General features: G+C 39.9%; 1 protein-coding gene across 1 annotated transcript in view; it reads right to left on the minus strand.

Annotated features, from left to right (window-relative positions):
- Positions 1-20,385, minus strand: part of LOC118359454 (MICOS complex subunit mic25a-like) — a 69,503-nt gene that overhangs the window by 17,815 nt on the left and 31,303 nt on the right. The window lies entirely within an intron of this gene.

Here is a 20,385-nt window from a genome sequence, read left to right on the forward strand (position 1 = left end):
TAATCAGAACAACAGTTTTCAGCTGTGCTAACATAATTGCAAAAGGGTTTTCTATTGATAAATTAGCCTTTAAACTTGGATTAGCTAACACAACGTGTCATTGGAACACAGGAGTGATGGTTGCTGATAATGAGCCTTTGTACGCCTATATAGATATTCCATAATGAAAATCTGCTACAATAGTTTCCAGCTACAATAGTCATTTACAATATTAACAATGTCTATACTGTATTTCTAATCAATTTGATGTTATTATAATGGACAAAAAATGAGTTTTCTTTCAAAAACAAGGACATTTCTAAGTGATCCCAAACTTTTGAACGGTAGCGCACCTACCACTGTACATACCATTTTCGTAATATCAATACCACACAACAGCTCGTATACAGCTAGTTCTGTGTTGCCTTTCGTTTTCACAGAGGGGAGCTCCTCAATACCAATGCTTTTCTGTTTACCTCAGAAAGGTCTGCAGTGCATTGGTATGTTGCCAAGCTGGTTATGGTGCAGCCAGCAAGGCTGTTCCATCAAAGATACACCCCTTTGTCAGGGTGGCTCATAAGGTGTGCATTACATTACAATCACAACACAGCACTCTAACAGCCACACTCCAAGACCACAACAACTACGGAGTGCTTTGAGAACTACTTCACTTTACCCGTCACAATACAGCACATTATCTCTCTTCAATTGAAGACTTCAAATAGGTAAAGTATCTGTCAGATAGGTAATGTCTGATACGAGAGATAAAACAGCAAGAAGACGATGGGCACTAGGTTTTGAGTGCCCTGTGCTCTGCTCTGTGTGCTAGAGAGGGAGTGAAGTCGGGAAGCAGTGAGGGACAGAGAGGGAAAGATATAAGAGAGCAGCCTTGTCATGCTCCAGGAGAGTTGGGGCTTGGGGAACTGCAGCTGAGACAAGGCATCAGCGTGCACACAGGGAAGACAAGCAGGGACAGGACGCCCCTGGAAAACCTTCTCCAAGTCTAGGGATTAAAACCTGGATTAAAACATCACACCGTGGAGGAGGCTGGCAGGTAGGAGCCCGGCAAACTGCCACTGTCTGCTTAAGCTCTGGTAGTAGAGCTCAGGAAAATGACAATTTACAGTACGCAAACACAGCCCAAGCCTTGTAGCCCAATTCAATACTCTACACTCTCAGAAAAAAAGGTGCTATCTAGAACCTTGACTGTCCCTGTGGGAGAACCCTTTGAGCAACCCTATAGGTTCCAGGTATAACCGTTTTTGGTTCCATGTAGAATCCTTTTCACAGAGGTTTCTACATGGAACCCAATAAGGTTCCGCAAAGGTTTTTCCCATAGGGAGAGCCGTAGAATCCTTTTGGAACTCTTTTTTCTGAGAGTGTAACCTTAGACCTAGTCTTGCTGCATAACCCCTGACCACATCCTGGCCTCCATTCCACCCTAACCCTAACCCTGACCACATCCTGGCCTCCTTTCCACCCTAACCCTTCCCCCAGCCCAACTGCAACTGTCTTCTTTTGATCTCCTTACCTCAGAGTCTTCACTCAATCTAACCTTCACCTGGTTGGCCAAAACTGGAATAGGAGACACTGGAAGGCTCTACAAAACGATAGCATCGAAAAAACACTGTCTGAGACCATCACTGTACTGGAGACAGGGTACGAACACTTACGGAAGAGAGATCTCGCTCTGATCGTATTGCCATCTGATGGGAGCGTGCGTTGCCATGTCTCCTGCCTGGGAGGGAGTCACTTCCTGGCTGACGTGGCATCAGACGGCAACACACTCACATGAGCTTAGAAGCTCAAATCCCTGATTAGAGGCCTTCAGTAGTTTGCAGCGAGGAGCAAGGTTAGCACAGAGTATACAAGGAGAACAGCAGTCCCTAACCACCTGCCACCATGCTTACACACACTGCTTAATTTACACATGCAGAAGAGAGAAGAGCTGACTTTCCCTAAGACTATAGTGCATTTGAAAATGTTTATCTCAGATTGTACTGCTACTCCTCTCTATTTTTTTTTAACTTTTGAATGGTCATTAATTTACTGAAGTGGTACTGGTACAGGCCTTTTGAATGGTCATTCATTTACTGAAGTGGTACTGGTACAGGCCTTTTGAATGGTCATTCATTTACTGAAGTGATACTGGTACAGGCATTTTGAATGGTCATTCATTTACTGATGTGGTACTGGTACAGGCCTTTTGAATGGTCATTCATTTACTGATGTGGTACTGGTACAGGCCTTTTGAATGGTCATTCATTTACTGATGTGATACTGGTACAGGCCTTTTGAATGGTCATTAATTTACTGATGTGGTACTGGTACAGGCCTTTTGAATGGTCATTCATTTACTGATGTGGTACTGGTACAGGCCTTTTGAATGGTCATTCATTTACTGAAGTGATACTGGTACAGGCCTTTTGAATGGTCATTAATTTACTGATGTGGTACTGGTACAGGCCTTTTGAATGGTCATTCATTTACTGAAGTGATACTGGTACAGGCCTTTTGAATGGTCATTCATTTACTGAAGTGGTACTGGTACAGGCCTTTTGAATGGTCATTCATTTACTGAAGTGATACTGGTACAGGCCTTTTGAATGGTCATTAATTTACTGAAGTGGTACTGGTACAGGCCTTTTGAATGGTCATTCATTTACTGATGTGATACTGGTACAGGCCTTTTGAATGGTCATTAATTTACTGATGTGGTACTGGTACAGGCCTTTTGAATGGTCATTCATTTACTGAAGTGATACTGGTACAGGCCTTTTGAATGGTCATTAATTTACTGATGTGGTACTGGTACAGGCCTTTTGAATGGTCATTCATTTACTGATGTGATACTGGTACAGGCCTTTTGAATGGTCATTAATTTACTGATGTGGTACTGGTACAGGCCTTTTGAATGGTCATTCATTTACTGAAGTGATACTGGTACAGGCCTTTTGAATGGTCATTCATTTACTGAAGTGGTACTGGTACAGGCCTTTTGAATGGTCATTCATTTACTGAAGTGATACTGGTACAGGCCTTTTGAATGGTCATTAATTTACTGAAGTGATACTGGTACAGGCCTTTTGAATGGTCATTAATTTACTGATGTGATACTGGTACAGGCCTTTTGAATGGTCATTAATTTACTGATGTGGTACTGGTACAGGCCTTTTGAATGGTCATTAATTTACTGATGTGATACTGGTACAGGCCTTTTGAATGGTCATTAATTTACTGATGTGGTACTGGTACAGGCCTTTTGAATGGTCATTAATTTACTGATGTGATACTGGTACAGGCCTTTTGAATGGTCATTAATTTACTGATGTGGTACTGGTACAGGCCTTTTGAATGGTCATTAATTTACTGATGTGATACTGGTACAGGCCTTTTGAATGGTCATTAATTTACTGAAGTGATACTGGTACAGGCCTTTTGAATGGTCATTAATTTACTGAAGTGATACTGGTACAGGCCTTTTGAATGGTCATTAATTTACTGATGTGGTACTGGTACAGGCCTTTTGAATGGTCATTAATTTACTGATGTGATACTGGTACAGGCCTTTTGAATGGTCATTAATTTACTGATGTGATACTGGTACAGGCCTTTTGAATGGTCATTAATTTACTGATGTGATACTGGTACAGGCCTTTTGAATGGTCATTAATTTACTGATGTGGTACTGGTACAGGCCTTTTGAATGGTCATTAATTTACTGATGTGATACTGGTACAGGCCTTTTGAATGGTCATTAATTTACTGATGTGGTACTGGTACAGGCCTTTTGAATGGTCATTAATTTACTGATGTGATACTTGTACAGGCCTTTTGAATGGTCATTAATTTACTGAAGTGATACTGGTACAGGCCTTTTGAATGGTCATTAATTTACTGATGTGGTACTGGTACAGGCCTTTTGAATGGTCATTAATTTACTGAAGTGATACTGGTACAGGCCTTTTGAATGGTCATTAATTTACTGATGTGGTACTGGTACAGGCCTTTTGAATGGTCATTCATTTACTGATGTGATACTGGTACAGGCCTTTTGAATGGTCATTCATTTACTGATGTGGTACTGGTACAGGCCTTTTGAATGGTCATTAATTTACTGATGTGATACTGGTACAGGCCTTTTGAATGGTCATTAATTTACTGATGTGGTACTGGTACAGGCCTTTTGAATGGTCATTAATTTACTGAAGTGATACTGGTACAGGCCTTTTGAATGGTCATTCATTTACTGATGTGATACTGGTACAGGCCTTTTGAATGGTCATTCATTTACTGATGTGGTACTGGTACAGGCCTTTTGAATGGTCATTCATTTACTGAAGTGATACTGGTACAGGCCTTTTGAATGGTCATTAATTTACTGATGTGGTACTGGTACAGGCCTTTTGAATGGTCATTCATTTACTGAAGTGATACTGGTACAGGCCTTTTGAATGGTCATTCATTTACTGAAGTGATACTGGTACAGGCCTTTTGAATGGTCATTAATTTACTGAAGTGATACTGGTACAGGCCTTTTGAATGGTCATTCATTTACTGAAGTGGTACTGGTACAGGCCTTTTGAATGGTCATTAATTTACTGAAGTGATACTGGTACAGGCCTTTTGAATGGTCATTAATTTACTGAAGTGATACTGGTACAGGCCTTTTGAATGGTCATTCATTTACTGATGTGATACTGGTACAGGCCTTTTGAATGGTCATTCATTTACTGAAGTGATACTGGTACAGGCCTTTTGAATGGTCATTCATTTACTGAAGTGGTACTGGTACAGGCCTTTTGAATGGTCATTCATTTACTGAAGTGATACTGGTACAGGCCTTTTGAATGGTCATTCATTTACTGAAGTGGTACTGGTACAGGCCTTTTGAATGGTCATTAATTTACTGATGTGGTACTGGTACAGGCCTTTTGAATGGTCATTCATTTACTGAAGTGGTACTGGTACAGGCCTTTTGAATGGTCATTCATTTACTGAAGTGGTACTGGTACAGGCCTTTTGAATGGTCATTAATTTACTGAAGTGATACTGGTACAGGCCTTTTGAATGGTCATTAATTTACTGATGTGATACTGGTACAGGCCTTTTGAATGGTCATTCATTTACTGAAGTGGTACTGGTACAGGCCTTTTGAATGGTCATTCATTTACTGATGTGATACTGGTACAGGCCTTTTGAATGGTCATTAATTTACTGATGTGGTACTGGTACAGGCCTTTTGAATGGTCATTCATTTACTGATGTGATACTGGTACAGGCCTTTTGAATGGTCATTAATTTACTGATGTGACACTGGTACAGGCCTTTTGAATGGTCATTAATTTACTGATGTGACACTGGTACAGGCCTTTTGAATGGTCATTCATTTACTGAAGTGATACTGGTACAGGCCTTTTGAATGGTCATTCATTTACTGAAGTGATACTGGTACAGGCCTTTTGAATGGTCATTCATTTACTGAAGTGATACTGGTACAGGCCTTTTGAATGGTCATTCATTTACTGAAGTGGTACTGGTACAGGCCTTTTGAATGGTCATTCATTTACTGAAGTGATACTGGTACAGGCCTTTTGAATGGTCATTCATTTACTGATGTGATACTGGTACAGGCCTTTTGAATGGTCATTCATTTACTGAAGTGATACTGGTACAGGCCTTTTGAATGGTCATTCATTTACTGAAGTGATACTGGTACAGGCCTTTTGAATGGTCATTAATTTACTGAAGTGATACTGGTACAGGCCTTTTGAATGGTCATTCATTTACTGATGTGGTACTGGTACAGGCCTTTTGAATGGTCATTAATTTACTGAAGTGATACTGGTACAGGCCTTTTGAATGGTCATTAATTTACTGAAGTGATACTGGTACAGGCCTTTTGAATGGTCATTCATTTACTGATGTGGTACTGGTACAGGCCTTTTGAATGGTCATTAATTTACTGAAGTGATACTGGTACAGGCCTTTTGAATGGTCATTCATTTACTGATGTGATACTGGTACAGGCCTTTTGAATGGTCATTAATTTACTGAAGTGATACTGGTACAGGCCTTTTGAATGGTCATTCATTTACTGATGTGGTACTGGTACAGGCCTTTTGAATGGTCATTAATTTACTGAAGTGATACTGGTACAGGCCTTTTGAATGGTCATTCATTTACTGAAGTGGTACTGGTACAGGCCTTTTGAATGGTCATTCATTTACTGAAGTGATACTGGTACAGGCCTTTTGAATGGTCATTCATTTACTGAAGTGGTACTGGTACAGACCTTTTGAATGGTCATTAATTTACTGAAGTGATACTGGTACAGGCCTTTTGAATGGTCATTAATTTACTGATGTGATACTGGTACAGGCCTTTTGAATGGTCATTAATTTACTGATGTGATACTGGTACAGGCCTTTTGAATGGTCATTAATTTACTGATGTGATACTGGTACAGGCCTTTTGAATGGTCATTAATTTACTGATGTGATACTGGTACAGGCCTTTTGAGTGGTCATTAATTTACTGATGTGATACTGGTACAGGCCTTTTGAATGGTCATTCATTTACTGATGTGGTACTGGTACAGGCCTTTTGAATGGTCATTCATTTACTGATGTGATACTGGTACAGGCCTTTTGAATGGTCATTAATTTACTGATGTGGTACTGGTACAGGCCTTTTGAATGGTCATTCATTTACTGATGTGATACTGGTACAGGCCTTTTGAATGGTCATTCATTTACTGATGTGATACTGGTACAGGCCTTTTGAATGGTCATTCATTTAATGATGTGATACTGGTACAGGCCTTTTGAATAATATGGTCATTAATTTATTGATGTGGTACTGGTACAGGCCTTTTGAATGGTCATTAATTTACTGAAGTGATACTGGTACAGGCCTTTTGAATGGTCATTAATTTACTGATGTGGTACTGGTACAGGCCTTTTGAATGGTCATTCATTTACTGATGTGGTACTGGTACAGGCCTTTTGAATGGTCATTCATTTACTGAAGTGATACTGGTACAGGCCTTTTGAATGGTCATTCATTTACTGATGTGGTACTGGTACAGGCCTTTTGAATGGTCATTAATTTACTGATGTGGTACTGGTACAGGCCTTTTGAATGGTCATTCATTTACTGATGTGATACTGGTACAGGCCTTTTGAATGGTCATTAATTTACTGATGTGGTACTGGTACAGGCCTTTTGAATGGTCATTCATTTACTGATGTGGTACTGGTACAGGCCTTTTGAATGGTCATTCATTTACTGAAGTGATACTGGTACAGGCCTTTTGAATGGTCATTCATTTACTGAAGTGGTACTGGTACAGGCCTTTTGAATGGTCATTAATTTACTGATGTGGTACTGGTACAGGCCTTTTGAATGGTCATTCATTTACTGAAGTGGTACTGGTACAGGCCTTTTGAATGGTCATTCATTTACTGAAGTGGTACTGGTACAGGCCTTTTGAATGGTCATTAATTTACTGAAGTGATACTGGTACAGGCCTTTTGAATGGTCATTAATTTACTGATGTGATACTGGTACAGGCCTTTTGAATGGTCATTCATTTACTGAAGTGGTACTGGTACAGGCCTTTTGAATGGTCATTCATTTACTGATGTGATACTGGTACAGGCCTTTTGAATGGTCATTAATTTACTGATGTGGTACTGGTACAGGCCTTTTGAATGGTCATTCATTTACTGATGTGATACTGGTACAGGCCTTTTGAATGGTCATTAATTTACTGATGTGACACTGGTACAGGCCTTTTGAATGGTCATTAATTTACTGATGTGACACTGGTACAGGCCTTTTGAATGGTCATTCATTTACTGAAGTGATACTGGTACAGGCCTTTTGAATGGTCATTCATTTACTGAAGTGATACTGGTACAGGCCTTTTGAATGGTCATTCATTTACTGAAGTGATACTGGTACAGGCCTTTTGAATGGTCATTCATTTACTGAAGTGGTACTGGTACAGGCCTTTTGAATGGTCATTCATTTACTGAAGTGATACTGGTACAGGCCTTTTGAATGGTCATTCATTTACTGATGTGATACTGGTACAGGCCTTTTGAATGGTCATTCATTTACTGAAGTGATACTGGTACAGGCCTTTTGAATGGTCATTCATTTACTGAAGTGATACTGGTACAGGCCTTTTGAATGGTCATTAATTTACTGAAGTGATACTGGTACAGGCCTTTTGAATGGTCATTCATTTACTGATGTGGTACTGGTACAGGCCTTTTGAATGGTCATTAATTTACTGAAGTGATACTGGTACAGGCCTTTTGAATGGTCATTAATTTACTGAAGTGATACTGGTACAGGCCTTTTGAATGGTCATTCATTTACTGATGTGGTACTGGTACAGGCCTTTTGAATGGTCATTAATTTACTGAAGTGATACTGGTACAGGCCTTTTGAATGGTCATTCATTTACTGATGTGATACTGGTACAGGCCTTTTGAATGGTCATTAATTTACTGAAGTGATACTGGTACAGGCCTTTTGAATGGTCATTCATTTACTGATGTGGTACTGGTACAGGCCTTTTGAATGGTCATTAATTTACTGAAGTGATACTGGTACAGGCCTTTTGAATGGTCATTCATTTACTGAAGTGGTACTGGTACAGGCCTTTTGAATGGTCATTAATTTACTGAAGTGATACTGGTACAGGCCTTTTGAATGGTCATTCATTTACTGAAGTGGTACTGGTACAGGCCTTTTGAATGGTCATTAATTTACTGAAGTGATACTGGTACAGGCCTTTTGAATGGTCATTAATTTACTGATGTGATACTGGTACAGGCCTTTTGAATGGTCATTAATTTACTGATGTGATACTGGTACAGGCCTTTTGAATGGTCATTAATTTACTGATGTGATACTGGTACAGGCCTTTTGAATGGTCATTAATTTACTGATGTGATACTGGTACAGGCCTTTTGAATGGTCATTAATTTACTGATGTGATACTGGTACAGGCCTTTTGAATGGTCATTCATTTACTGATGTGGTACTGGTACAGGCCTTTTGAATGGTCATTCATTTACTGATGTGATACTGGTACAGGCCTTTTGAATGGTCATTAATTTACTGATGTGGTACTGGTACAGGCCTTTTGAATGGTCATTCATTTACTGATGTGATACTGGTACAGGCCTTTTGAATGGTCATTCATTTACTGATGTGATACTGGTACAGGCCTTTTGAATGGTCATTCATTTAATGATGTGATACTGGTACAGGCCTTTTGAATAATATGGTCATTAATTTATTGATGTGGTACTGGTACAGGCCTTTTGAATGGTCATTCATTTACTGAAGTGATACTGGTACAGGCCTTTTGAATGGTCATTAATTTACTGATGTGGTACTGGTACAGGCCTTTTGAATGGTCATTCATTTACTGATGTGGTACTGGTACAGGCCTTTTGAATGGTCATTCATTTACTGAAGTGATACTGGTACAGGCCTTTTGAATGGTCATTCATTTACTGATGTGGTACTGGTACAGGCCTTTTGAATGGTCATTAATTTACTGATGTGGTACTGGTACAGGCCTTTTGAATGGTCATTCATTTACTGATGTGATACTGGTACAGGCCTTTTGAATGGTCATTAATTTACTGATGTGGTACTGGTACAGGCCTTTTGAATGGTCATTCATTTACTGATGTGGTACTGGTACAGGCCTTTTGAATGGTCATTCATTTACTGATGTGATACTGGTACAGGCCTTTTGAATGGTCATTAATTTACTGAAGTGAAACTGGTACAGGCCTTTTGAATGGTCATTCATTTACTGAAGTGGTACTGGTACAGGCCTTTTGAATGGTCATTAATTTACTGAAGTGATACTGGTACAGGCCTTTTGAATGGTCATTAATTTACTGAAGTGATACTGGTACAGGCCTTTTGAATTGTCATTAATTTACTGATGTGGTACTGGTACAGGCCTTTTGAATGGTCATTAATTTACTGAAGTGATACTGGTACAGGCCTTTTGAATGGTCATTCATTTACTGATGTGATACTGGTACAGGCCTTTTGAATGGTCATTAATTTACTGATGTGGTACTGGTACAGGCCTTTTGAATGGTCATTAATTTACTGAAGTGGTACTGGTACAGGCCTTTTGAATGGTCATTCATTTACTGATGTGATACTGGTACAGGCCTTTTGAATGGTCATTAATTTACTGAAGTGGTACTGGTACAGGCCTTTTGAATGGTCATTAATTTACTGAAGTGATACTGGTACAGGCCTTTTGAATGGTCATTCATTTACTGATGTGGTACTGGTACAGGCCTTTTGAATGGTCATTAATTTACTGAAGTGGTACTGGTACAGGCCTTTTGAATGGTCATTAATTTACTGAAGTGATACTGGTACAGGCCTTTTGAATGGTCATTCATTTACTGATGTGGTACTGGTACAGGCCTTTTGAATGGTCATTCATTTACTGATGTGGTACTGGTACAGGCCTTTTGAATGGTCATTCATTTACTGATGTGATACTGGTACAGGCCTTTTGAATGGTCATTAATTTACTGAAGTGAAACTGGTACAGGCCTTTTGAATGGTCATTCATTTACTGATGTGATACTGGTACAGGCCTTTTGAATGGTCATTCATTTACTGATGTGGTACTGGTACAGGCCTTTTGAATGGTCATTCATTTACTGAAGTGATACTGGTACAGGCCTTTTGAATGGTCATTCATTTACTGATGTGGTACTGGTACAGGCCTTTTGAATGGTCATTAATTTACTGATGTGGTACTGGTACAGGCCTTTTGAATGGTCATTCATTTACTGATGTGATACTGGTACAGGCCTTTTGAATGGTCATTAATTTACTGATGTGGTACTGGTACAGGCCTTTTGAATGGTCATTCATTTACTGATGTGGTACTGGTACAGGCCTTTTGAATGGTCATTCATTTACTGATGTGATACTGGTACAGGCCTTTTGAATGGTCATTCATTTACTGAAGTGAAACTGGTACAGGCCTTTTGAATGGTCATTCATTTACTGATGTGATACTGGTACAGGCCTTTTGAATGGTCATTAATTTACTGAAGTGAAACTGGTACAGGCCTTTTGAATGGTCATTCATTTACTGAAGTGGTACTGGTACAGGCCTTTTGAATGGTCATTAATTTACTGAAGTGATACTGGTACAGGCCTTTTGAATGGTCATTAATTTACTGAAGTGATACTGGTACAGGCCTTTTGAATTGTCATTAATTTACTGATGTGGTACTGGTACAGGCCTTTTGAATGGTCATTAATTTACTGAAGTGATACTGGTACAGGCCTTTTGAATGGTCATTCATTTACTGATGTGATACTGGTACAGGCCTTTTGAATGGTCATTAATTTACTGATGTGGTACTGGTACAGGCCTCTTGAATGGTCATTAATTTACTGAAGTGGTACTGGTACAGGCCTTTTGAATGGTCATTCATTTACTGATGTGATACTGGTACAGGCCTTTTGAATGGTCATTAATTTACTGAAGTGGTACTGGTACAGGCCTTTTGAATGGTCATTAATTTACTGAAGTGATACTGGTACAGGCCTTTTGAATGGTCATTCATTTACTGATGTGGTACTGGTACAGGCCTTTTGAATGGTCATTAATTTACTGAAGTGGTACTGGTACAGGCCTTTTGAATGGTCATTAATTTACTGAAGTGATACTGGTACAGGCCTTTTGAATGGTCATTCATTTACTGATGTGGTACTGGTACAGGCCTTTTGAATGGTCATTCATTTACTGATGTGGTACTGGTACAGGCCTTTTGAATGGTCATTCATTTACTGATGTGATACTGGTACAGGCCTTTTGAATGGTCATTAATTTACTGAAGTGAAACTGGTACAGGCCTTTTGAATGGTCATTCATTTACTGATGTGATACTGGTACAGGCCTTTTGAATGGTCATTCATTTACTGATGTGGTACTGGTACAGGCCTTTTGAATGGTCATTCATTTACTGATGTGATACTGGTACAGGCCTTTTGAATGGTCATTAATTTACTGATGTGGTACTGGTACAGGCCTTTTGAATGGTCATTCATTTACTGATGTGATACTGGTACAGGCCTTTTGAATGGTCATTCATTTACTGATGTGATACTGGTACAGGCCTTTTGAATGGTCATTCATTTACTGATGTGATACTGGTACAGGCCTTTTGAATAATATGGTCATTAATTTACTGATGTGGTACTGGTACAGGCCTTTTGAATGGTCATTCATTTACTGAAGTGATACTGGTACAGGCCTTTTGAATGGTCATTCATTTACTGATGTGGTACTGGTACAGGCCTTTTGAATGGTCATTCATTTACTGAAGTGATACTGGTACAGGCCTTTTGAATGGTCATTCATTTACTGATGTGGTACTGGTACAGGCCTTTTGAATGGTCATTAATTTACTGATGTGGTACTGGTACAGGCCTTTTGAATGGTCATTCATTTACTGATGTGATACTGGTACAGGCCTTTTGAATGGTCATTAATTTACTGATGTGGTACTGGTACAGGCCTTTTGAATGGTCATTAATTTACTGATGTGGTACTGGTACAGGCCTTTTGAATGGTCATTCATTTACTGATGTGATACTGGTACAGGCCTTTTGAATGGTCATTAATTTACTGAAGTGAAACTGGTACAGGCCTTTTGAATGGTCATTCATTTACTGATGTGATACTGGTACAGGCCTTTTGAATGGTCATTAATTTACTGAAGTGAAACTGGTACAGGCCTTTTGAATGGTCATTCATTTACTGAAGTGATACTGGTACAGGCCTTTTGAATGGTCATTAATTTACTGAAGTGATACTGGTACAGGCCTTTTGAATGGTCATTAATTTACTGAAGTGATACTGGTACAGGCCTTTTGAATTGTCATTAATTTACTGATGTGGTACTGGTACAGGCCTTTTGAATGGTCATTAATTTACTGAAGTGATACTGGTACAGGCCTTTTGAATGGTCATTCATTTACTGATGTGATACTGGTACAGGCCTTTTGAATGGTCATTCATTTACTGAAGTGATACTGGTACAGGCCTTTTGAATGGTCATTAATTTACTGAAGTGGTACTGGTACAGGCCTTTTGAATGGTCATTCATTTACTGATGTGATACTGGTACAGGCCTTTTGAATGGTCATTAATTTACTGAAGTGGTACTGGTACAGGCCTTTTGAATGGTCATTTATTTACTGAAGTGATACTGGTACAGGCCTTTTGAATGGTCATTCATTTACTGATGTGGTACTGGTACAGGCCTTTTGAATGGTCATTAATTTACTGAAGCGGTACTGGTACAGGCCTTTTGAATGGTCATTAATTTACTGAAGTGATACTGGTACAGGCCTTTTGAATGGTCATTCATTTACTGATGTGGTACTGGTACAGGCCTTTTGAATGGTCATTCATTTACTGATGTTTTACTGGTACAGGCCTTTTGAATGGTCATTCATTTACTGATGTGATACTGGTACAGGCCTTTTGAATGGTCATTAATTTAATGAAGTGAAACTGGTACAGGCCTTTTGAATGGTCATTAATTTACTGAAGTGATACTGGTACAGGCCTTTTGAATGGTCATTCATTTACTGATGTGGTACTGGTACAGGCCTTTTGAATGGTCATTCATTTACTGAAGTGATACTGGTACAGGCCTTTTGAATGGTCATTCATTTACTGATGTGGTACTGGTACAGGCCTTTTGAATGGTCATTAATTTACTGATGTGGTACTGGTACAGGCCTTTTGAATTGTCATTAATTTACTGATGTGGTACTGGTACAGGCCTTTTGAATGGTCATTAATTTACTGAAGTGATACTGGTACAGGCCTTTTGAATGGTCATTCATTTACTGATGTGATACTGGTACAGGCCTTTTGAATTGTCATTAATTTACTGATGTGGTACTGGTACAGGCCTTTTGAATGGTCATTAATTTACTGATGTGGTACTGGTACAGGCCTTTTGAATGGTCATTCATTTACTGATGTGATACTGGTACAGGCCTTTTGAATGGTCATTAATTTACTGATGTGGTACTGGTACAGGCCTTTTGAATGGTCATTCATTTACTGATGTGATACTGGTACAGGCCTTTTGAATGGTCATTAATTTACTGAAGTGGTACTGGTACAGGCCTTTTGAATGGTCATTCATTTACTGATGTGATACTGGTACAGGCCTTTTGAATGGTCATTAATTTACTGAAGTGGTACTGGTACAGGCCTTTTGAATGGTCATTAATTTACTGAAGTGATACTGGTACAGGCCTTTTGAATGGTCATTCATTTACTGATGTGGTACTGGTACAGGCCTTTTGAATGGTCATTAATTTACTGAAGTGGTACTGGTACAGGCCTTTTGAATGGTCATTAATTTACTGAAGTGATACTGGTACAGGCCTTTTGAATGGTCATTCATTTACTGATGTGGTACTGGTACAGGCCTTTTGAATGGTCATTCATTTACTGATGTGGTACTGGTACAGGCCTTTTGAATGGTCATTCATTTACTGATGTGATACTGGTACAGGCCTTTTGAATGGTCATTAATTTACTGAAGTGAAACTGGTACAGGCCTTTTGAATGGTCATTAATTTACTGAAGTGATACTGGTACAGGCCTTTTGAATGGTCATTCATTTACTGATGTGGTACTGGTACAGGCCTTTTGAATGGTCATTCATTTACTGATGTGGTACTGGTACAGGCCTTTTGAATGGTCATTAATTTACTGATGTGGTACTGGTACAGGCCTTTTGAATGGTCATTCATTTACTGATGTGATACTGGTACAGGCCTTTTGAATGGTCATTCATTTACTGAAGTGATACTGGTACAGGCCTTTTGAATGGTCATTAATTTACTGAAGTGATACTGGTACAGGCCTTTTGAATGGTCATTCATTTACTGATGTGATACTGGTACAGGCCTTTTGAATGGTCATTAATTTACTGAAGTGATACTGGTACAGGCCTTTTGAATGGTCATTCATTTACTGAAGTGATACTGGTACAGGCCTTTTGAATGGTCATTCATTTACTGATGTGGTACTGGTACAGGCCTTTTGAATGGTCATTAATTTACTGAAGTGATACTGGTACAGGCCTTTTGAATGGTCATTCATTTACTGATGTGGTACTGGTACAGGCCTTTTGAATGGTCATTCATTTACTGATGTGGTACTGGTACAGGCCTTTTGAATGGTCATTAATTTACTGATGTGGTACTGGTACAGGCCTTTTGAATGGTCATTCATTTACTGATGTGATACTGGTACAGGACTTTTGAATTGTCATTCATTTACTGAAGTGATACTGGTACAGGCCTTTTGAATGGTCATTCATTTACTGATGTGGTACTGGTACAGGCCTTTTGAATGGTCATTCATTTACTGATGTGGTACTGGTACAGGCCTTTTGTCCCCCACTGCAGTTAGTTACGAATAAAAAAATCACTTGTGATGATTACTCTTGTGCTCACATATCTACAATCGAGGGTCTCCCCGGCAAAATAGCACAGCATTATGCTATTGCTTTATTCTACTGGGGAATTCTATAAGTTGTATAGTAAAACGCCTGGAAAGACAGACCATTTAAATGAAGTGTTTTTAAAAAAGAGGTTTAAGCTGATTACAATGGGATTGAAAGACCAGCTGTTCAATACTCATCATAACCATGTAAACGCTGTAATGTGCACAGTGTGCAGAATTGAGATCAGTCTTTGAAAAACATGCCATGGTAAATGCGTTAGGTAGGATATGTGATAAGGCTAATCAGGAAAGCTCTCATTTGGACACAACATTTAAATATACAGACAACTGCCTAAATAAAGGAAACACCAACATGGTGTCTTAATCGTTTTCATGCTCATCAAACCATTCAGTGACCACTCGTGCCCTGTGGTTGGGGGCATTGTCATCCTATGGGGGTATAGTCATGATAGCCAAAATCATGGAAAATAATGGCCTGCCCAGCATTTTTATACAGGACCCTAAGCATGTGTAGGTGAGTTAAAATGGTTATTCCATCAAACTTCATATTATTAGAATAGTACATAACGCAGAACAGAACAACCAGGTTGAGGGTCAGGTGCCCAAGCCCACGAACTGGAATATTCCAAGTTCAGACAGAAGGGGGGAGTCAGATCGCTATGATCGCCAGGAACTTTACTTTGGTGTCTATTTTTAATTGTTGTGCTACTGGTGCTGCCTGGTTTTATTTAATTAAATGTATTTGATTTCATCTAGGTGCTTACGTCACCTACTAACACCCTGGTATACTCGTAGCTCCCGTTCTCCTCAGTCCAACAAAAACACTGAGAGAAAGGTATGTGTTGCAAATTACTCCTTTGTAGAAGTCCATAGCGTGAAATAAATAAAACATCCCAAGGTCAATGCTGTAGATATTGTTATAAGGGAGTGTGAGATTATTGAAACATGTAACTTTCAGAGTTTTATTGTTGTTATTGATATAGTATGTATAGTTTACAGAGTGCAAAAAGTTATTGCTGTTGCTAGCTAGCATGCCTTTCTGTGAAGCAAACAGTTAGCTGTGCTGCCGACTGATGCTAGCGTTGCATTATGGGAAATGTAGTTTTTACCATCTAAGGTCTGAATGGATTAAAGGCAATTTCATGTTGTAGCTTATTTGTATTACAGTGTTTTTGTACATGTACATTGTTGTATTTTAATACTGTCAACACTGAAAGCACATAGCAATGTATTGTGGATGTGAGACAGGATATGTGTTTTACCTTCATGCTCCTGTGTAGAACAACTTGTTAGATGGTGCAAGTTGGTGTCTTTTCATAATACTATTGCAGGTATGGCTCTATTGTCTACGAATTAAGACTATACATTCTTTGTATTAAAGATGTGTTATTATTTTATACATACATTATGGCTTTATGTATGAATGTGATTGTGTGAGTCTGAGAACACACTGAGAGAGAACAACTTGTTAGATGGTGCGTTGGAGACTGATGTGTTCCTGTCCTGTCTTTTCATAATACTATTGCAGGTATGGTTCTATTGTCTACGAATTAAGACTATACATTCTTTGTATTAAAGATGGGTTATTATTTTATACATACATTATGGCTTTATGTATGAATGTGATTGTGTGAGTCTGAGAAAACACTGAGAGAGAACAACTTGTCAGATGGTGCGTTGGAGACTGATGTGTTTCTGTCCTGTCTTTTCACAATACTATTGCAGATCGACATAAAAGCCAGAAAGACAGCCATGGTGTCGCTCTTCATTTCTTGGTTCTCCTGTGGTACATATAAAGACCACTACACATGGTGGGATGTTAATTGCTTAATTAACTCAGGAACCACCTGTGTGGAAGCACATGCTTTCAATATACTTTGTGTCCCTCATTTTACTCAAGTGTTTACATTATTTTGGCAGATATTTGTAGGATTCCCTATTCTGAAATAAATCAACAACTTCACTGTCATTTGTGAGCAATTTCCAAGCCTCTCATAATTCTTCAGGTGAAAAGGACATTATGTAATATTGATTAATAAAACAATATTGGGCATAATGAGTGTAGTGTGTACGTTTTTATTAATCTGCATTAATTCCATGTGTCTCAGATATCCACTTGCTCAGAGGGAACGTTAGTCTGAGTCTCCAGCCCAGGCACAGGTGAATAGATCCTGTCATACATATGTCATTCTCCAGTTTACCAGAGGTGGAGCTTATGATGCCCAATACACCTACAGATGTTTCCCAGTTAGGTTAAAACTTCTTAGGGATTGACGGGACAGTTGTAAATCATGCAGCGCCTTTTGTCACCATCGCAGATTTTAGAGAAACAACAAATGTTGGTACATATAAGTGTCTTATATCGGCTGAAAGCTTAGATTCTTGTTAATATAACTGCACTGTCCAATTTACAGTAGATATTACTGCGAAAAAATGACATGCTATTGTTTGAGAGCTCCTAACAACAAAACACTACAATCATCTCCTTAGTCCTGATCACTTTGAGGGAGAGGTTGTTATTCTGGCACCACACTGCCAGAATATTCTCCCAATAGGCTGTCTTGTCCTTATTGGTGATCGGCAAACTTAATGATGGTGTTGGAGTCGTTCCTGGCTGTGCAGTCATGAGTGAACAGGGAGTACAGGAGGGGACTGAGCATGCACCCCCGAGGGGCCCCAGTGTTGAGGATCAGCATGGCGGATGTGTTGTTACCTACCTTCACCACCTGGGGGTGACCTGTCAGCAAGTCCAGCATCCAGCTGCAGAGGGAGGTGTTTAGTCCCAGGGTCCTTAGCTTAGTGATGAGCTTTGGGGGCACTATGGTGTTGAACGCTGAGCTGTAGTCACTGAATAGCATTCTCAGATGGGGGGTCCTTTTGTCCAGGTGTCAAAGGGCAGTGTGGAGTGTAATAGAGATTGCATCATCTGTGGATCTTTGGGGCGGTATGCAAATTTAAGTGGGTCTAGGGTTTCTGGGATAATGGTGTTGATGTGAGCCATGACCAGCCTTTCAAAGCACTTCATGGCTAAAGACGTGTGCTACGGGTCGGTAGTCATTTAGGCAGGTTGCATTAGTGTTGTTGGGCACAGGGACCATGATTGTCTGCTTGAAACATGTTGGTATAACCGACTCAGACAGGGAGAGGTTGAAAATGAAGACACTTGCCAATTGGTCTGCGCCTTGTGTATGTTGACCTGTGTAAAGTTCTTATTCACATTGGCTCCGGAGAGTGTGATCACACAGTCATCGGGAACAGCTAGTGCTCTCATGCGTGTTTTAGTGTTACTTGCATCAAAGCGAGCATAGGAGTAATTTAGCTCATCTGTTAGGTTTGTGTCACTGGGCAGCTCCCGGCAGTGCTTCCCTTTGTAGTCTGTAATAGTTTGCAAGCCCTGCCACATCCAACGCGCGTCGGAGCCGGTGTAGTAAGATTCGATCTTAGTCCTTTATTGATGCTTTAACTGTTTGATGGTTTGTCGGAGGGCATAGCGGGATTAGAGTGCTGCTCCTTGAAAGCTGCAGCTCTACCCTTTAGCTCAGTGCAGCTGTTGCCTGTAATCCAAGGCTTCTAGTTGGGTATGTACCTACAGTCACTGTGGGGACGACGTCATCAATGCACATATTGATGAAGCCAGTGACTGATGTGGTGTACTCCTCAATGCCATCAGAAGAATCCCGGAACATGTTCCAGTCTGTGATAGCAAAACAGTCCTTTAGCTTAGCGTCTGCTTCATCTAACCACTTTTCTATTGAACAAGTCACTGGTGCTTCCTGCTTTAATTGTTGCTTGTAAGCAGGAATCCGGAGGATATAAATATGATCAGATTTGCCAAATTGAGGGCGAGGGAGAGCTTTGTAAGCGTCTCTGTGTGTGGAGTAAAGGTTGTCTAGAGTTTTTTCCCCTCTGGTGGCACATTTAAAATGCTGACAGATTTAAGTTTCCTGACATTAAAGTCCCCGGCCACTAGGTGCGCCGACCTCTGGGTGAGTGTTTACCTGTCTGCTTATGTCGGTATACAGCTCATTGAGTGTGGTTTTAGTGACAGCATCGGTCTGTGGTTGTATGGAGACAGCAAAAAAAATACAGATGAAAACTTTCTAGGTAGATAGTGTGGTCTACAGCTTGTCATGAGACTCTACCTCAGGCGAGCAAAACCTTGAGACTTCCTTAGATAAATTGCACCAGCTGTTGTTTACACGTATACAGAGACTGCCACCCCTTGTCTTACCAGAGGCTGCTTTTCTATCCTGCCGATACAGCGTATAACCCATCAGCTGTATGTTACTCATGTCGTCATTCAGCCACAACTCGGTGAAACATAAGATATTACTGTTTTTAATGTCCCGTTGGTAGGATATGCATGCTTTTAGTTCGTACAATTGATTTTCCAGCGACTGTACGTAGGCCAGTAGTATGGATGGCAAGGGCAGATTAGCCACTTGCCAGAGGATCCTCACAAGGCACCCCGATCTCTTTCCACGATATCTTTTCTGTCTCTTTCTCCTGTGAATGACGGGATGAGGGCCTGTTCGGGTGTCTGGAGTAAATCCCTCTCGTCCGACTCATTAAAGATAAATTCTTCATCCAGTACGAGGTGAGTAATCGCTGTTCTGATTTCCAGAAGCACTTTTTGGTCATAAGAGACGGTAGTAGCAACATTATGTACAAAGTAAGTTACAAACAATGCGAACACACTAATGAAATAGCGCGTTTGGTTAAGAGCCCATGAAACGGCAGCCATCTTCTCCGGCGCCATCTTCAACAGTGCCATCTTCAATCTCCATGGAAACCAAAAGCACATCACTCGTTGGTTCGTTGTA

This window comes from Oncorhynchus keta, chromosome 27 (genome assembly GCF_023373465.1).
Source record: "Oncorhynchus keta strain PuntledgeMale-10-30-2019 chromosome 27, Oket_V2, whole genome shotgun sequence".
Lineage (NCBI taxonomy): Eukaryota > Metazoa > Chordata > Actinopteri > Salmoniformes > Salmonidae > Oncorhynchus > Oncorhynchus keta.